Genomic DNA, 6960 nt, shown 5'->3' with positions numbered 1-6960 from the left:
AAAAAGAAAAAGAAAAGAAACAAAACAGATGAACATAGGGAAAGGGAAGGAAAAATATGATAATAACAGAGAGGTAGACAGACCATAGGAGACTCTTAGCTCTAGGAAACAAACTGATGGTTACTGGAGGGGAGGTGGGTGGGGACAGGGTCACTGGGGGATGGGCATTCATGGGGGCGCGCGGTAGAATGAGCACTGGGTGTTGTCTGCAGCTGACGAATCACTAGATTCTACCCCAAAATGAATAATACGGTACATGTTAACTAAACTGAATTTGAATAAAGAATAAGACCCTCGGGTTGTTTTCCCTGGAGTAAAGAGCATGAAGTGACAGCGTGACATGTTTACAGACACACAAAATGCAGACGATGGGTCCTTCGAGTCAACCCCTAGAAGCAGCAAGGAACTCAGGGACTCCATACGTGGTGCTTTTGAACATTCGTACGAATGTACGGAAGAGCACGACGTCGGGCGGCTGCTGTAAACGCCACCGGACAAAGTGGTGGGAGAGGAGGAGGGACCCCTGCTGGAGCCCCCACCAAGCACCAGTTCCACAACCTGAGAGCTCCCAGGTGCGCCCGAAGGAGACCCCCACTTCCTGCAGCCTGGGGGCTGAAGTCGTGGCCATCCAAGTGCAATGGGCCGTGCCGCCTGGCAGGGTGTATGCTGGCCCCGTGACGGCAGAGGCTGCAAGGCACGGATCCTGCGAGTTGGGATGGGGACACCCAGGAGACCCAGAGGAAGCATATGGCTGGGCTCATTGTGGGTGTGGGGCAGCTGTGGGTGTGGGGCAGGCCTGTGCTGGCCCTTGTGTGAGAGACTGTGTGTCTCTACGGGTCTCTGGGTCTCTGTCTCTCCTTGCACGTCTGATTTTGCTTCTTGGTCCTCTGAATCTCCCTCCCACGGACGCTCTTTCTCTCTGATGATGTGTTTCATCACACAACCCCCGCCCCGTCCCCTGCCCAGGTTGGGGTACAGCAGGAAAGGCCCAGCCCTCCCTCTGCCGGGCTGTTTGGATTTGTCATCTGCAACTAGGTGGGAGTGGGGGGTCGAGGTTCAGAGCCGGGGGCTCCTGCAAGGGACGGAAGAGGGCCTCTTGTCACCTCTTGGTAGCAGGACAAAGGGCCTCTGTTCCCCCAGCCCATGGCAGTCTCCGCAGGGCCCAGTCCAGCTCCGCAGCTTCCTGAGGTCACGGCAAAATGCTCACAGGAACACAAGGCTGTCCTGATCCAGACACCGACATCTGACTCCCTCCAGGGACCACACACGATTCATAACATTCAGTGTGCCATTTTTTTCACCAAATTTTTTTTTTTTTAGGATTTTATTATTTGACAGAGCAAGAGAGGAAGAGGGAGAGCACAAGCAGGGGGAGAGGGAGAGGGAATCTCAAGCAGACTCCCCGCCCACGCAGGACTCGATCCCAGGACCCCAAGATCATGCTTAATCAATAGAACTACCAGGCTCAGGTCACGATCTCAGGGTCATGAGTTCAAGCCCTGCCTCCGGCTCGGTGCTCAGGGTGGGGTTGGCTGGGGCTTCTCTCTCTCCCTCTCCCTCTGGCCCTCCCCGCGCGCACACTTCCTCTAAACAGACAGACAGAGATAGAGGCTGACAGACCCCCATCCCCGGCGCCCCGCGCCCCGGGCTGAGCAGCACCGAGCTCCTGCTACTTTGCTCTCAGCCGTCTGAAAACTCCCGCGGACCTTCCGTCCGCTCTTCACTCTACGCTTAGGGATTTTGCTGAGGTGTAATTCTTGCTGAAAGGTGAGCTCGTGACTTCCGTACACAAATATAAATAACCGTGCATCAGAGACGTGACTGTAGTCGCTCCGTGATGAGCGACCCGTGGGAGCTAAAAGCCAGCTCCAGGGAGAGTCCCAGGAACAGCCGCCAGGGGGGTCACCGTCGGCGAGCTCAGGGGAGACGCCTGCTGGCTTCTGGGACGGCCCGTGGCTCCGCCACCAACAGCCCCTGCGTATCTGCCGACCACGGAGAACTCACCTCCCATTGTTTTCTCCACCAGACAAAATAGCTCGAAAATAGCTCGAAGACAATGAGAGGCATAGAAACCCCGTAACCCAGACCACCCAGTGGGCGGGCCGGAGATGGAGGCTCTTCCACCAGGATCCCCGGGTGCCTGAGAAATGGGGTCCAGGGGGTTCTGGAAGGGCTGCAGGGGTGCGGCTGCTCATCTCTGGGAAGCTTCCACCATCCCCAAAAGCGACACGTGCTCAGCACCAGATGTCTGCAGGGACGCACCCTGCGGTTCTGCCCGCGGATAATCGAGAGCCAGGTGGTACCCATCCCCCCGGGGCTGGTGAGTTCAGTGACTCCTGGTGCGTGGCCAGGCTGCTATATTGGGGGCCGAGAGGGGGGCCGAGAAAGTTTGTCTGAGCCGGCCGACCCACACGTCTAAGTTCGCCTCCGTTCAGCACGACCGTCCTGCCTGCCCTGTGTTAGGGTGTCGTGGTGACCGGCACAACACAGCCTCCCCGGGAGAGGACACACCCGCTCCCCCCACGCCCCCACCTGCCCCACAAACCTCCAGGCCAGAGGAGCTGCTCCCACCTCCCTGGGGACCCCCTGCCCCTGCTGTTTCAGCTGACGCTTACCCAGGGAGGGAAGTCACATCCTGAACACGACCGACACCCTGCAAAGTCACCATCCTTGTTGAGTTCAGCGACATCATCGCGTCGGTGACGGAGGACAGCCCTGCCACCACCTGCTGCTCCATAACCAGAGAAAGCGATAACGACTTTCCAGTCTGAAGTCTGGACGGCCTGTGGCGGAGCTGATGACGGCGGGCACCGCGGGGTCCTTCAGCCCGGGATGCTTCCTTGTGGGTTTCTGTGGCCTGGGGGCCTTTTGGATCAGCCAGACCGAGCGGTCAACACCTGTCCGGGTTCATTACCCTCCAATCTGCAGCAGGTCCTGGCTTACCCCAGCAATGCTGCCCTCCCCCGGGCACCCCGTAACCACCTGTCGGGGCTCGGGTAATAGAGGTGGCTGGAAGGAGTGGACACAGCAGTGCCATGACTCCCGTTCTTAGCTGAGGGCGCACAGCCACCCCCGCACAGTGACGCTCTGTGCCGCAAGCCGCCAAAATGTCAGTGTCCCCCATGCACTCAGCTGTGGGAGCCACCAGCCCCCCCGCCACAGGTGTGTCAGTGTCCGTCTCTCACGGCTCATCACGTTTGTCCCAAGTCCCCTAGTGGCATCCACTTAACCCTACCCCAATGGAAATAGCGTCGTCACATGAGCACAGGACAGAGAGCCCCAGAGGAGTCCAAAGTCCCTGAGTTTTATCCTGACAGGGGTGAAGGACCGCGCGCCCCAGGTGGGGACCCAGAGGCCTCTGTCCATTCTCGAACTGTGCCATTGTGACCCAGAGGCATTTCGGTGTCCCTGTTCAGCCAACACACACACCACCCAGGCTGCATGGGACTTCCTGGCTTCTGTCCCTGTCTGACCTTAAGTGTGTAGGTTTCGTTCTTTGAGACGGGTCTCCTGTCCATAACCGTATTTGTAGCTACCCTGTCAGTGGTCTTGTGGAGAGTGAAAACAGATCTCTGCCTGAGGCCCCGCAGTTCCCTTGGACATCGTCTGTGACTCCTGGGACACCACAGGCATACCCCTGTGTCCAGAGAGCACGCCCTCAGCCCATCCCTCCTGAGAGCAGGCACCCCCATCCTGGGCACTGGGGTTGAGGAGCCCCCCTATTTCGACTAAGCCTGGGAGAGCTCCATTTGTGATCTCACTCACAACACCAAACTGTCCGGATAGTGGCATCTGTTCCTGTCCCGTCACCAGAAGCAGAACTCGGAGGTCTTCTGCCCATGCATCTTGGTATTGAAGGGACCAGAAAACAGAACACAGTGAGGTGCTGGGCAAAATGAGCTTTCTCTGCACAGAGAAGAGGCAGAACGGATCAGCTGCAGAAGCGGGCATCACTTCCCCCAACCCACGAGTCCCTCCTGCTAGCAGACACGGGGCCAATGGTGGGTACGCACCCCTCTTGTGCCGCATCGGGACCATGTGCCCTTCCCACAGGAGACAGAGAGAGCAGGGCGTGGGCCCGGCCATGTGATGCACACGCTTAAGCAGAACACAGGAGCACAAGTGGAGTCGGCCCCAGGGGCAGCTGTTGCAAAGCAGGGGATGAGCCCGGCACAGGCTGCAAGGACCCTGCCTCCCAGGGAGGGGGTGCTCTGGGCCCCCGGCCCGTCCCCGTGTGGCTGAGTCATGCTCAAAAGTCCGAACATGAGACAGCCTCTCCCAACAATGCCCACGATCCAGAAACCCCACTTCTGGCAACAAAACCCAAAGACGTGAAAACAGGGTCTCGGAGAGATAGTCGCACGCGTGCGTTCCCAGCAGCATGACTCACGACAGACCAAAGACAGAAGCAATATGGACGTGCACTGACAGGTGTGGACAAAGGTGGTGTAGACATACAGTGAAATGTGACTCAGCCTAAGAAAGAAGGACGTCCGTATCCCTGTGGCCGAACCTTGAGGGCGTCCGGCGAAGCAAGCCCGTTCAAGAAAGGCAAATGCAGCGGGGCTCCTCTTCCAAGCGCGGGGAGAGCGCCCAACTCCCAGCCAGCAGGGCTGCGGCGGGGGGGGGGGGGGGGGGGGGGGGGGGGGCTGTTCAAACGGGGACAGACTTTCAGTTTCTCGAGGTGAGACATTCTAGAGCTCTGCTGCACAACAGTGTGCATAGAGTTAACACTACCGTAACCCAAAAAAGGACTAGGATGGCAAATTTTACGTTAGGTGTTTTTATCACAAGTCATGAAAAGATTGTCCTAAAGCTGCTGGGTTCAGACCTCAGGGGTAACTTGTGACATCAACTTCCACTTCAACAGGGGTGACTCATGGACTGTGTCATGGAACCACAGCCTCCCAGAGGGGCCCAAGTCCTCTGAACCTGTGAGGGCAGTAGGTCAGGCGAGGGAAACTAAGGCTGTAGACGGAATTAAGGCAGTTCCTCAGCCAAGCTTTAAATGGGAGGATTGTCCTGGATGATCCCGGTTAGCCTGATGCAATCACAGTAGGAAGAAGGAAGCCAGAGAGATCAGAAGGACATGCCGTGAAGAGTCATCACCTGTGCTGTGGACAGAACTGTGTCTTCCCAAAATGCTCTCGCTGAAGCCTGAGCTCCCAGTGTGACTGTTACTGGATCTAGGGACTTCAGGACATAATGAACTCAGCCATCAGGGTGGGCCCCAAGCCCATGGGACTGTGACTCCCACTCTCTCCACCGCAAGGGGAAAGCAGCTGTCTCCAGCCAGGTGAGAGGACACACTAGAAATGAACCCGACAATGCCTTCATCTGGGACTTCCCACCTCCAGAGCTTTGGGGATGTACATGCCTGTTGTCGAAGCCCCCAGTCTGTGGAGACAGAGCTGACCGGTGCCGGCTTCGAAGATGGAGGAAGGGACCAGGGGCTCGCAACGGGATAGAGCAAGGGCACATTCTCCCCGAGAGCCTCCAGAAGAAACACAGGCCAGCCGACACCCATGTCAGACCCCCACGCTCTCCAACCACAAGAGGATAGATTTGTATTGTTGTAAGGCACTGATTTGGTGGTAACTTGTTGTGGCGGCAACTGAAGACTCACCCATATACACCAAGATTGAATGAAGAAGTCTGGAATTTCCCTAAGTCTAACATCTGTGGTTTTATAGATTTTCTCTTTACCTTTCTAGAACTTTGCAGACTGGCGAGTCCAGTTGTTTTTAAAGTTTATTATAATAGCCCCTAATCATTTTACATCTCTCCTCCTGAGACTTCCTTCTCTTCCTTGCCCACAGACACAGTGAGGGAAAGAACCCATTGAACTCAGGATTCAGTTGTGTGATGGCCTCTGATGAGGTCATAATGATTTTTGCTGTTTCCAAAATTGACGTCATTGTGGTGTTTATCCAGATGTGGTTAGCTGAGTTAGTTTAGTGACAGAAGATGAAGCCAACGTTTGTGGGAACAATATACAGTTGCTCTTCATTGCCTTTGTAATGGATTCCTCATAGTTACTGTGTATGCAGAGTGTGGGTTACGTATTCCCTCAGTGTGAAAATGTAACTGAGGCTCACCTGACATCTTTTCATTGGCTTACAGGGCATGGAGGAGTTTGCATGCATTTTACCACCTGGAGGAACTCTACATCATCTGTGAATTGGGATATTTACCAGCACTCTACATTTAGATGCACTGTAATATAATTTCAAATAGACACCAGCCCTTCAACTTGACGCTGAATTATTTTTCATCCAAGCCCAAATCAATCAGTTCATGACTACGGAGTCATCTAGTCTAATCCAGTCCCATTTTAGGACAGAGCACTCCCCATTTAGCTCCTCACCAGGAACCCAACTCATCGCCACCAGTGGTCATGTGATAACAATCTCCCTGTGGAAACTTGAAGGAGCTTTTTGTTTTACGTATTTTGAATCTAAGTTATTAGGTGCGTATGCATTTATATTGTGACATCACTTCCTGGTGGTTTGACCCACTTGTCATAGTGAAATGACTCTCTTCATCTCCAGCAATGTGTCTTAACTTAATGTCTACTTCATCTGACAGTATCAGGATAGATAAGCCACCTTTTTTCTGGTTAATATTTCCATATATCTTTTCCAACAGTCAACTTCATATTTTTTCTGCCTTTAGGTTTTGGTAGTGTACCTTGAAAGCAGTAACAAGTGTGTATGGTTTTCTTTTTATCCAGTCCAGCAATCTTTGTCTTTTAATTGGATTATTTAACCCATTTATGTTAAATAAAATTAATATCTTTAGATTCACTTCTTATCATCAACTACTGGTTTTCCTTCTGCCCTACATTTATTAACTCCTTTAATTCTCTTCATTCTTATCTTTAAAAAAATGAAACAAGTATGTTATATGTTACATTTTGCCCCTCAAATAGCTTGATGGTTATAAATTATTTTACCATAT

This window comes from Mustela nigripes, chromosome 7 (genome assembly GCF_022355385.1).
Source record: "Mustela nigripes isolate SB6536 chromosome 7, MUSNIG.SB6536, whole genome shotgun sequence".
Lineage (NCBI taxonomy): Eukaryota > Metazoa > Chordata > Mammalia > Carnivora > Mustelidae > Mustela > Mustela nigripes.
Note: the sequence above shows the minus strand (reverse complement) of the source record.